This window comes from Salvelinus namaycush, chromosome 14, assembly GCF_016432855.1.
Source record: "Salvelinus namaycush isolate Seneca chromosome 14, SaNama_1.0, whole genome shotgun sequence".
NCBI classification, from domain to species: Eukaryota; Metazoa; Chordata; class Actinopteri; order Salmoniformes; family Salmonidae; genus Salvelinus; species Salvelinus namaycush.
This window is the reverse complement of record NC_052320.1, coordinates 10090136-10103165: the sequence shown is the minus strand read 5'-3', so window position 1 is coordinate 10103165 and position 13030 is coordinate 10090136. Positions and strand designations below refer to the sequence as shown.

Sequence of the window (13030 nt, the reverse complement as noted above, 5' to 3'; positions counted from 1 at the left end):
AACAAGATGTGGAAAAGGTCAAGGGGTCTGAATACTTTCCATAGGCACCGTATACTATGCAGCCTCTACTACCGTCTGTGAGTAGTGGAGTAGAGGCTGCATAGTATGAGTAATGATAACATGGGGTACCAGTACCGGGTGTGCAGGGGTACGAGGTAATTGAGGTACATACAGTATGTACAGTACCAGTCAACATTTTGGACACATCTTCTCATTACAGTTTTTATTTTATTTTACTATTTTATACATTGTGGATAACTATGAAATAACACATATGGAATCATGTAGAAACCAAAAAAGTGATAAACAAATCAAAATATATTTTATATTTGATTCTTCAAAGTAGCCTCCCTTTGCCTTGATGGCAGCTTTAGTAGTCTTATGGCTTGGGGGTAGAAGCTGTTCAGGTTCCTGTTGGTTCCAGATTTGCCTTCCGTTGGTACCGCTTGCTGTGCGGTAGCAGAGACTACAGTCTATGGCTTGAGTGTCTGGAGTCTTTGACAATTTTTAGAGCCTTTCTCTGACACTGCCTGGTATAGAAGTCCAGCGATGTACTGGGCCGTACACACTGCCCTCTGTAGTGCCTTGCGGTCAGATGCCAAGCAGTTGCCGTACCAAGGTGTGACGCAGCCAGTCAAGATGCTCTCAGGTGCAGCTGCAGATCTTTTTGAGGATCTGAAGACCCATGCCAAATCTTTTTAGCCTCCTGAAGGGGAAGAAGCATTGCTGTGCCCTCTTCATGACTGTGTTGGTTTGTGTCGACCATGATAGATCCTTAGTGATGTGAACAAGCTCTCGACCCGCTCCACTACAGCCCCGTCGATGTGAATGGGGGCGTGTTCGGCCCTTCGTTTCCTGTAGTCCACTATCAGCTCCTTTGTCTTGCTGACGTTAAAGGAGAGGTTGTTGTCCTGGCACCACATTGCCAGGTCTCTGACCTCCTCCCTGTAGGCTGTCTCATTGTTGTTGGTGATCAGGCCTACCACCGTCGTCAATACAAATATCCCACTTTTAATTACTTTTCCCTGCTTTTCTATGTTATCCCGATCGCATCCCTGCACTTGTTGACTGCTGTGCTAAAGTCTCAGATCCCAGCTATTATGACAAACTATTATATCAAATACCCAAATATTTCACATCATCACCCCACATAGAGAACTGCCTGCAGGAGCCGGTGGGTGGTAATCAAAGGCCAAGCTCAGCTAGAAGCTGTCCTCACTTAGACATGGCTGGTGGTGGTCATGCAGAAACGGTTAGAAGCAGTTACTTTTAGACATATTTTCCAGAGGGCAAAGCACTGCGGCAGGGGGTATGTTATGTATCAACAGTACTGTGTCCTCTCATGGCCTTTGGTTAGAAACTTGAGATCTTAAAGGGAAATTCCATGGTAACAGAATTGTGCTTTGACTCAGTTTCTTTCACATTAAAATGTATGCCAAACAAAAGCCATTGATTTCAAAGTTTAACAAACCATACAACTCTATGCACAAGGACTATCTTTAACAATTTCCACCGGACATTTTACAAAAAGTAATTTAGTAGGAGAATTGTGCAGGTGCAAACAGTGGTAACGGAATTACAGTAAAATCTACCTCCGTTTTTTAATGCGACCACATTCTCCAAAAACGCTGTTAAATATCTACTCCGAATTAAGATTAAAAGATGTCATATTTTTTTTATTGTTGAACTACAATAAGTGAAGTGGATTTACACCCGGTAACGGATTTACGTTTCGAGAATTACATCATGGGTCCCTGATCTGTACTACATAGAAATACATAATTATAGATATGAATTTCCATTTCCTCATGTTTCACAAGTTTGGACATCACAGAGCAGCACAGCAGAGCAGAGTAGAATAGAGTGCAGTAGAGCACAGTACAGTGAAGTAGAGTGTAGTTCAATACAGTAGAGTACAGTACAGTGAAGTAGAGTGTAGTTCAATACAGTAGAGTACAGTACAATATACTGGACTGTACTCTACTTTTCTTTACTCTATTGTAATTTACTGTACTGTATTGCATTCTACTGTATTGTATTGTACAGTACTCTACTCACTGTACTGTACTCAGTACTGTATTGTATTGTACTCTACTCACTGTACTGTACTCAGTACTGTATTGTGTTGTACTCTACTCACTGTACTGTACTCAGTACTGTATTGCACTGTACTCTACTCACTGTACTGTACTCAGTACTGTATTGTGTTGTACTCTACTCACTGTACTGTACTCAGTACTGTATTGCACTGTACTCTACTCACTGTACTGTACTCAGTACTGTATTGCACTGTACTCTACTCACTGTACTGTAGCCAGTATTGTACTTTATTGTACTGTACTCTACTCTGCTCTACTCGCTGTATTGTAATATGTCATCCAAACTTGTGAAACATACGTCTATGACAGTTTGTCACAAGAGACTAAGTGATATGTAACAGGTTGAATTGGATAACTCATGGACAAATACACCAATAATAGATAGATAATAATAAACTATCTACAACTGTCGTAACTTGAAGGGTAGCTTTTCATCCTCCCTGTCATCACCACAAGACACTTCCTTGACTTTGTGTCTCGTTGCGAGACTGAACAACATGTTTTTAGTGGTGTTATGGTTACAGTGGTCTGTGCTGGCTGCTACCTCTGTTCAGGAGGTAAAGAGACTTCAAAGCTCCAGGTTGTCAGGAAGAGAGGGAGACTCGCACACACACACACGCACGGACACGCACGCACGCACATACAAACACACCATCTTGAAGTTGGAGGTAGTCAGGAAGAGAGGAAGAGAGGGTCATGGCTTGGCTAGCTGGCCGTGATTAGAGGTCAGGTCAGGTCACACTGGGGGTTTCCTTCCCAGAGGGAATGGAACTGTACTCTAAAAACTATCTCAGGGACTCTACATTGTTGTCTCACTCTGTTTTCTACAATAGATGAGGGAAAACATTTATTGTCGTCATAAGATGGGGGAAACGTTTCTATTGGTCATAAGATGAGGGAAAACATTTATATTGGTCATAAGATGAGGGAAAACGTTTCTATTGGTCATAAGATGGGGGAAAACGTTTCTATTGGTCATAAGATGGGGGAAAACGTTTCTATTGGACATAAGATGGGGGAAAACGTTTCTATTGGTCATAAGATGGGGGAAAACGTTTCTATTGGACATAAGATGGGGGAAAACGTTTCTATTGGTCATAAGATGGGGGAAAACGTTTCTATTGGTCATAAGATGGGGGAAAATGTTTCTATTGGTCATAAGATGGGGGAAAACGTTTCTATTGGTCATAAGGTGGGGGAAAACGTTTCTATTGGTCATAAGATGGGGAAACGTTTCTATTGGTCATAAGGTGGGGGAAAACGTTTCTATTGGTCATAAGATGGGGGAAAACGTTTCTATTGGTCATAAGATGGGGGAAAACGTTTCTATTGGTCATAAGATGGGGGAAAACGTTTCTATTGGTCATAAGATGGGGGAAAACGTTTATATTGGTCATAAGATGGGGGAAACGTTTCTATTGGTCATAAGATGGGGGAAAACGTTTATATTGGTCATAAGATGGGGGAAAACGTTTATATTGGTCATAAGATGGGGGAAACGTTTCTATTGGTCATAAGAAGGGGGAAAACATTTATATTGGTCATATTTTCATTGAATAAAAAATTGTCTCAATTATGTTACAAGAAGAATGGTAGAATTTTCTAAGGAAATAAACAAATCAGCATAAGAGCTGTTTCATAACTGTATTCCATAAATGGTATTTCATAACTGTTTTCCATAAATTTTATTTTCTCATCACATTCTTCCATCTTCTCCCAGTGTGTTTCCGGTGTGTACGGATGTGCTTACAATAGCACTGTGTGTGTGTGTGTGTTTTTTAGTATGTGTCTCTGTGTGTGTGTGTGTACTAAGGATGAGCGTATGTGTCTGTATCTGGTGGGGCAGCCTCCTCCTCTCAGGCAGAGACAGGCAGCTCCCAGACATCGCTTGGCCTTTGGAATGGCAGCAGCACATAATGATGTAATGAGGGCAGGCTGTGCCAGTGCAGTAGTATCTATCCATCCACGGGCTAATGACTTTAGCAGAATCACTCATCTGTAGATGGGAGAGGAATTGAAGGAAGTTCTGAGTGGAGAGGATGGGGGGAGGGGGAAGGAGGAGGATGGGGTGGGATGAGACCCCTGGGTTAAATTAGACTACTTTATGCGGTCGGATAATAAAATGTTTGGGTCAAGTCTAACCAGGAGCATGTGTTAAAGGCATCTCCTCTTTTCTCTCTTCTCTCTTGTTCAGTCTCCTTCCTTCCTTCCTTCCTTCCTTCCTTCCTTCCTTCCTTCCTTCCTTCCTTCCTTCCTTCCTTCCTTCCTTCCTTCCTTCCTTCCTTCCTTCCTCCCTCCCTCCCTCCCTCCCTCCCTCCCTCCCTCCCTTCCTTCCTTCCTTCCTTCCTTCCTTCCTTCCTTCCTTCCTTCCTTCCTTCCTTCCTTCCTTCCTTCCTTCCTTCCTTCCTTCCTTCCTTCCTTCCTTCCTTCCTTCCTTCCTTCCTTCCTTCCTTCCTTGCTTTCTTTCTTTCTTTTCGCACCACTCCCCTCCACCGCTGGATTCCTGTGGTCAAGTCTGGGCTGGGGCCACAGGACAACTCAGCCAGGCTCAGCTAGGCTCACAGAGAGAGCAGAGGGAAAATTCCTTTTGAACTAGCCGCCTGGCACTGTGCTGTCTACTGCTGCCCTGTACTGACATTACCAACGGGCGAGAACAGCTCACACACATCTTTCAAAGAGACTGGGATTATTTTATCTACTTAATTGCATTGGTTGGAGTCCATCCTAACAGATTTGTCAGAGACTTTGTCGCAAATGGCACTCCATTGGGCTCTGGTCATAAGTAGCACCCTACTGTATATAGGGAACAGGGTGCCATTTGTGACACAACCAGAGTGTTGCAGAGAGTTGCACCATACTCCGAGGTTTGATTATGGTACAGGCAAGTCCTTCTGGTTTGCATGAGCTCATGGATATTGTTGTGGAATGAGTTGGAGGAAGGAAAGGAGGGTTAGTGAACCATAGTGAATCATAGTCAAGTGAACCATAGTGAACCATAGTGAAGTGAACCATAGTGAATAGTTGGTCAGGAGGGTGTGTGTGTGTGTGTGTGTGTGTGTGTGTGTGTGTGTGTGTGTGTGTGTGTGTGTGTGTGTGTGTGTGTGTGTGTGTGTGTGTGTGTGTGTGTGTGTGTGTGTGTGTGTGTGTGTGTGTGTGTGTGTGTGTGTGTGTGTGTGTTTGATAGATGCCACTCAGCTGAAACTAAAGGATTCAAGCTGTGTGCAGCGTGGGACATTAAATTGGGACACTATGGGACATTAAATTGAAATACTTTTCCTTTGTTTGGGGGAAGCTGCATTTTACACTCTTAGAAAAAAATGGTTCCAAAAGGAATCTTCAGCTGTCCCCATAGGAGAACCCTTTTTGGTTCCAGGTAGAACCCTTTTTGGTTTCAGGTAGAACCCTTTTGGGTTCCATGTAGAACCCTCCCTCAGGCTATAGCTAGTCCCTATTATGGGCTAGTCTTTATGGGCCTGGGCCTAAAGGATTTTAGTGCTTTTCTTAGCAGAGCAGTTATTTAGAAAAGCCCAGGTCAAGTTGAAGAGCATGACTGAACAGATACAGCATGTCTCTACACACGTGGAACGTCAATGACTCTGTGACCCACCTGACTGAAAAAGGAATCTTCCATTCCATTCTTCAGTTCCGTTCTTTTAAGGCAGACATTCAACTGACCACCTTGAAAGTATTGTTGAAGAGTACTCACGACTTCAACTTCATTGGTCTTGTCTGGAGGCTTGACTCAAACATTGTTCTCTCCACTGAACTTTGGGATATGAAGTTGACTGAGTCTATGGAATGGGTATACATAGTGTGTTGTACAATAAGACATTTTGTATGGCCTTTAATGTTGTTCACATAGCCAAGTGTTGTTTATGTATGAGGGAGTGTGCAGAACTATATTTATATATTTATGCATGTGTTAGTGGGCTGCATGCTTCTCCCTCTAGTTCAACTGCAGTGAGCCCCTAGCCTCTCCTCTAGTTCAACTGCAGTGAGCCCCTAGCCTCTCCTCTAGTTCAACTGCAGTGAGCCCCTAGCCTCTCCTCTAGTTCAACTGCAGTGAGCCCCTAGCCTCTCCTCTAGTTCAACTGCAGTGAGCCCCTAGCCTCTCCTCTAGTTCAACTGCAGTGAGCCCCTATCCTCTCCTCTAGTTCAACTGCAGTGAGCCCCTAGCCTCTCCTCTAGTTCAACTGCAGTGAGCCCCTAGCCTCTCCTCTAGTTCAACTGCAGTGAGCCCCTAGCCTCTCCTCTAGTTCAACTGCAGTGAGCCCCTAGCCTCTCCTCTAGTTCAACTACAGTGAGCCCCTAGCCTCTCCTCTAGTTCAACTGCAGTGAGCCCCTAGCCTCTCCTCTAGTTCAACTGCAGTGACCCCCTAGCCTCTCATCTAGTTCAACTGCAGTGAGCCCCTAGCCTCTCCTCTAGTTCAACTGCAGTGAGCCCCTAGCCTCTCCTCTAGTTCAACTGCAGTGAGCCCCTAGCCTCTCCTCTAGTTCAACTGCAGTGACCCCCTAGCCTCTCCTCTAGTTCAACTGCAGTGAGCCCCTAGCCTCTCCTCTAGTTCAACTGCAGTGAGCCCCTAGCCTCTCCTCTAGTTCAACTGCAGTGACCCCCTAGCCTCTCCTCTAGTTCAACTACAGAGACCCCCTAGCCTCTCCTCTAGTTCAACTGCAGTGACCCCCTAGCCTCTCCTCTAGTTCAACTGCAGTGAGCCCCTAGCCTCTCCTCTAGTTCAACTACAGAGACCCCCTAGCCTCTCCTCTAGTTCAACTGCAGTGAGCCCCTAGCCTCTCCTCTAGTTCAACTGCAGTGACCCCCTAGCCTCTCCTCTAGTTCAACTGCAGTGAGCCCCTAGCCTCTCCTCTAGGCTCCGGACTGGCTCCGGACTGGGGACTGGCTCCGGACTGGGGACCGTCGCTGGAGGCCTGGTCCTTGGAGGAGGCACAGGATTCGCCAGGCAGGGGAGACCTACTGGAGGCCTTGAAGTGAAAACCTACAGGATGGTAGCTCTCCAGGAACAGCGTTGGAGTGAAAACCTACAGGATGGTAGCTCTCCAGGAACAGCGTTGAAGTGAAAACCTACAGGATGGTAGCTCTCCAGGAACAGCGTTGGAGTGAAAACCTACAGGATGGTAGCTCTCCAGGAACAGCGTTGGAGTGAAAACCTACAGGAGGGTATCTCTCCAGGAACAGCGTTGTAGTGAAAACCTACAGGATGGTAGCTCGCCAGGAACAAAGTTGGAGTGAAAACCTACAGGAGGGTATCTCTCCAGGAACAGCGTTGGAGTGAAAACCTACAGGATGGTATCTCTCCAGGAACAGAGTTGGAGTGAAAACCTACAGGAGGGTATCTCACCAGGAACAGCGTTGGAGAATGTAATATTTATACAGTCATTTCCACACAGGGTCTAGACTTCTCATTCCTTTACTGACCACTTAAGACTCGCACACATCCCACTGAATGTGGATCTAGCATTCGTCTGATGATCGTTCAGTGTGTTTTATGGACCACACGCTATAGTTGTCTGACTGCCGACATTTTTCACATTCTACATGTAAAATCATTGCACACTCGGTGCGCAAATTACGTTCAGAGGTGCTAAGTACTCTGGGTCAGAAAGCGCTATTGATGTGTCTGAGCCCTTCGTTTCCAGTAATTCATGTTGGAAATATTTTCCTTCTCAGTTTTAGTTGACTTTAGCTCAAACGTCATCCTAACCAGCCCCTGAAAAAGACATGAGTCTTGGGGTTGGGGATAGTGTGGCTACATGTGTTATCTTTAAAGCAATCAATCAAATGTATTTCTAAAGCCCTTTTTAGGTCAGCAGATGTCACAAAGTGCTATACAGAAACCCAGCCTAAACACCAAACAGCAAGCAATGCAGATGTAGAATCCCGGTGGCTAAGAAAAACTCTCTAGAAAGGCAGGAACCTAGGGAGAAACCTGGAGAGGAACCAGGCTCTGAGGGGTGGCCAGTCATCTTCTGGCTGTGCCGGTGGAGATTATAAGTGTACATGGCTAGATTGTTCTTCGAGATGTTCAAACGTTCATAGATGACCAGCAGGGTCAAATAATAATCACAGTGGTTGAAGAGGGTACAACAGGTCAGCACCTCGGGAGTAAATGTCAGTTGACTTCTCATAGCCGAGCATTCAGAGGTTGAGTCAGCAGGTGCAGTAGAGAGAGAGGTAGAGAGGGAGAGGGAGAGGGTCAAAACAGCAGGTCCGGGACAAGGTAGCACGTCCGGTGAACAGGTCAGGTTTCCATAGCCGCAGGCAGAACAGTTGAAACTTGAGCAGCAGCACTACCAGGTGGACTGTGGACAGCCAGGAGTCATCAAGCCAGGCAGTCTTGAGGCATGGTCCTAGGGCTCAGGTCCTCTGGGAGGCGAGACAGAGAGAGAGAGAGAGATGGGAGAAATAGAGGGAGCATGCCTAAGATCACACATGACACCAGGTATAACAGACTGACCCTAGCCACCCGGGACATAGACTATTGCAGCATAGATACTGGGGACTGAGACGGGGGGTCGGGGGACACTGTGGCCCAGTCCGATGATACCCCCAGACAGGGCCAACCAGGCCGGATATAACCCACCCACTTTTCCGTTCAGTACCTTTTCCATTCAGTAATATGGTTTTGTAAATTTGATTTAATTTTAAGGTTAGTTATAGTAATGTACATAAATGATAGTCCTTAAATCCACATATGAGTGAAATTCCATTGCCCTTAGTTCTAGAGGGACCGCTCTGCTGGTTCTGGTGTGTTTCCCCTCCAGGCTCCAGCAGATCTCTAGCTAACACTCTGACTTACTGGGCAGGGTGTCAAAAGGGCCGGTCGGCCATGACCTGACCTACTGAGACATTAATCTACCTGCATTCCTGGCGTCCCATGCGTCTATCCTCTGGTCCGAGGCTTCCCCGTCTCTGCCTGGACGGCCGGCCAGAGGAAAACAAACAGGACGTCCGCTGTTACGCTGGAATGAATAAATACATGATTCATGAACATTTTGTTATGGCCATTTTGTTTATGTTTCACCTCATAAACATTTTCATTCCTCTGTTTCCAATGTCAAAACGTATACCCGGTCAGTTAGCTAGGAGCCGTGTGTTGTCAGGTGGGGGCATGCTAGGACATTGTTGTGTGATAAAGTCATTGATATATTTTGGCCATTCACAACAATCGCCTGCTGTTGAAAGAACTCTAGGATATGTGGTGAACAGTGAGTGACCCAGCGGGCAAAACTGAATGAAATTACCTTGATACAACCAGTTGGATGTAACCTGGTTAGAATTACATCATTTCAACCAGTTGAATGTCATCTGGTTAGAATGACATCATTTCAACCAGTTGGATGTCATCTGGTTAGAATTATAGAATTTCAACCAGTTGGATGTAATCTGGTTAGAATTACATCATTTCAACCAGTTAGATGTCATCTGTTAGAATTACATCATTTCAACCAGTTGGATGACATCTGGTTAGAATTACATCATTTCAACCAGTTGGATGTCATCTGTTAGAATGACATCATTTCAACCAGTGTGATGTCATCTGTTAGAATGACATCATTTCAACCTGTTTTGCCCGCTTGGAAATGCCACCACTAGGCTTTAGATTCATGTTGGAAGTTTGCAAATCTGGCTCCTACACAGTGACTCTGAGCCCCCGACATGGCTGTTTATCTCCCAGTGACTCCTACCCTGCTGATAACAAGCCTACCCTGCTGATAACAAGCCTACCCTGCTGATAACAAGCCTACCCTGCTGATAACAAGCCTACCCTGCTGATAACAAGACTGCCCTGCTGATAACAAGACTGCCCTACTGATAACAAGCCTGCCCTGCTGATAACAAGACTGCCCTACTGATAACAAGACTGCCCTGCTGATAACAAGACTGCCCTGCTGATAACAAGCCTGCCCTGCTGATAACAAGACTGCCCTGCTGATAACAAGCCTGCCCTGCTGATAACAAGACTGCCCTACTGATAACAAGTCTGCCCTACTGATAACAAGACTGCCCTGCTGATAACAAGCCTCCCCTGCTGATAACAAGACTGCCCTGCTGATAACAAGCCTGCCCTGCTGATATCAAGACTGCCCTACTGATAACAAGCCTACCCTGCTGATAACAAGCCTACCCTGCTGATAACAAGACTGCCCTGCTGATAACAAGACTGCCCTGCTGATAACAAGACTGCCCTGCTGATAACAAGACTGCCCTGCTGATAACAAGACTGCCCTGCTGATAACAAGCCTGCCCTGCTGATAACAAGACTGCCCTACTGATAACAAGCCTACCCTGCTGATAACAAGACTGCCCTACTGATAACAAGACTGCCCTGCTGATAACAAGCCTCCCCTGCTGATAACAAGACTGCCCTACTGATAACAAGCCTACCCTGCTGATAACAAGCCTGCCCTGCTGATAACAAGCCTACCCTGCTGATAACAAGACTGCCCTGCTGATAACAAGACTGCCCTGCTGATAACAAGACTGCCCTGCTGATAACAAGACTGCCCTGCTGAATAACACGACTGCCCTGCTGATAACAAGCCTGCCCTGCTGATAACAAGACTGCCCTGCTGATAACAAGACTGCCCTGCTGATAACAAGACTGCCCTACTGATAACAAGCCTGCCCTGCTGATAACAAGACTGCCCTGCTGATAACAAGACTGCCCTGCTGATAACAAGACTGCCCTACTGATAACAAGACTGCCCTACTGATAACAAGCCTGCCCTACTGATAACAAGCCTACCCTGCTGATAACAAGCCTGCCCTACTGATAACAAGACTGCCCTGCTGATAACAAGACTGCCCTCTGATAACAAGACTGCCCTGCTGATAACAAGACTGTCCCGCTGATAACAAGACTGCCCTACTGATAACAAGCCTGCCCTGCTGATAACAAGTCTGCCCTGCTGAGAACAAGTCTGCCCTGCTGATAACAAGACTGCCCTGCTGATAACAAGTCTGCCCTGCTGAGAACAAGTCTGCCCTGCTGATAACAAGACTGCCCTGCTGATAACAAGACTGCCCTGCTGATAACAAGACTGCCCTGCTGATAACAAGCCTGCCCTACTGATAACAAGACTGCCCTGCTGATAACAAGACTGCCCTGCTGATAACAAGCCTGCCCTGCTGATAACAAGACTGCCCTGCTGATAACAAGACTGCCCTGCTGATAACAAGACTGCCCTTCTGATAACAAGACTGCCCTGCTGATATCAAGACTGCCCTACTGATAACAAGACTGCCCTGCTGATAACAAGACTGCCCTACTGATAACAAGACTGCCCTGCTGATAACAAGACTGCCCTGCTGATAACAAGCCTACCATGTAGATAACAAGCCTACCATGTAGATAACAAGCCTACCATGTAGATAACAAGCCTACTCTGCTGATAACAAGACTACCCTGTCTTCATAGAACCCTATGATGATAATTGTCTTGAAACTCAACTCAGCAGGACTCAACAGGCTATCAGCTGCATAGATCATTCTCCTCATGTCCCAGACCCAGTCCCATTGGAGGAAAAATAAATACAGAAAATTACACTAACAAATAGTTTGAGGTGCAGCGATCGCTCAGTTATTGGTTGTTGTTTTCTTCTGAAATGGTTTTCAGGCATCACTCTCTTTATGTCGGCTTGACGTATGTCTCAGACCGGTAATGGAATGTCTAGACTTGGCGTCTTTGGGTCTCCATTAGCAAGCAGCGGCTGGTAGAGAGCTTATTCAGAGGTCCAGAAGACCCAGGGGAGATGAGGGGGTTTTCAGGCCAGACTTCCAGACCTGGGTTCAAAAACTATTTCAAATGATTTCAAATACTATTATCTGTGCTGGATTGAGCTTGGCTGTTGCAATGGAACCAATAGAAAAGTCCTGAAGGTGTAAACCCCAACCACCTGACACTCCAGGCAAACTAAAGCACACTCTTGAAGTACTTGAAAGATTTTCATGAGTATTTAAACCCAGGTCTGTAGGCTTCAGAGGGGATAGTGGGGGGCTGCACTGCACTGTGTGTGTGTGTTGGGGGGCTGCACTGCACTGTGTGTGTGTGTTGGGGGGCAGCACTGCACTGTGTGTGTGTGTGTGTGTGTGTGTGTGTGTGTGTGTGTGTGTGTGTGTGTGTGTGTGTGTGTGTGTGTGTGTGTGTGTGTGTGTGTGTGCTCGTGCAGCAGGTAGCCCTGGCCCCTGGACTGCATGGTAGACAGAGAGGAGAGCAGAGCCGGCTGTAGGGCAGACTCCACAGTTGGAAAGCCTGTTGCTGCCGCATAATGATGGTGTCATGGGGATTTGAAACCCTCTGATTCGTTTTTTAAATGCTTTTCAGGCTGCCGATTCAGCTATTATGTTGCTTAGAAGCATGCATTCATTTTCTGTAGAGCAGCAGATCTTTGTCATAACATTCATTCTACTTGATTCTAACTGTTTAAACATGAAATGTTATATACAACATATTAAATACATTTTTTCATAACTTTTTTACTTCAAATTACTTTGTGTTTTGAGTACAGATCAGTACTATCATTAGTTGTCATTAGTGGAAGTTGTTTGGGACAATGGGATTGGAAAACATTTCGTTGTCCTGGTGGTTCAGAGATTCCACAAGTCAAGAATGTGGTTCTGTCATTTAGCTTAGCATGTAAATGAACACCATCGTTAGCTCAGGTTGCTTCTGTAAACAAGAACCAGCAGGGGGGAGAGATAGGGTTTTATGTCACCCTGCGCATACTCCTCCCCCAATACTCACCCTCTTTCTCCCACTCTCCTCTCTCTTTTCATCCTATCTTCGCCAAATGCTCCCCCTCTCACTCGGATCCCCTGTTTTTCTCTCTAATTCTCTCTAGCCCTTTTCTCTCTCTCTCTCAATTCAATTCAAGGGGCTTTATTGGCATGGGAAACATGTTAACATAGCCAA

The 13030-nt window shown here is 45.8% G+C and overlaps 1 protein-coding gene and 1 long non-coding RNA gene across 2 annotated transcripts in view; one reads left to right on the top strand and one right to left on the bottom strand.

The window, feature by feature from the left end:
* LOC120059111 (formin-like protein 3) overlaps positions 1 to 13030 on the top strand; it is a 77411-nt gene that overhangs the window by 7161 nt on the left and 57220 nt on the right. The window lies entirely within an intron of this gene.
* Positions 8975 to 13030, bottom strand: part of LOC120059112 — a 61261-nt gene continuing 57205 nt past the window's right edge. Inside the window, exon 3 of the long non-coding RNA XR_005478126.1 lies at positions 8975 to 9077. This is a non-coding gene — a long non-coding RNA (uncharacterized LOC120059112). The remainder of the gene's footprint in view (positions 9078 to 13030) is intronic.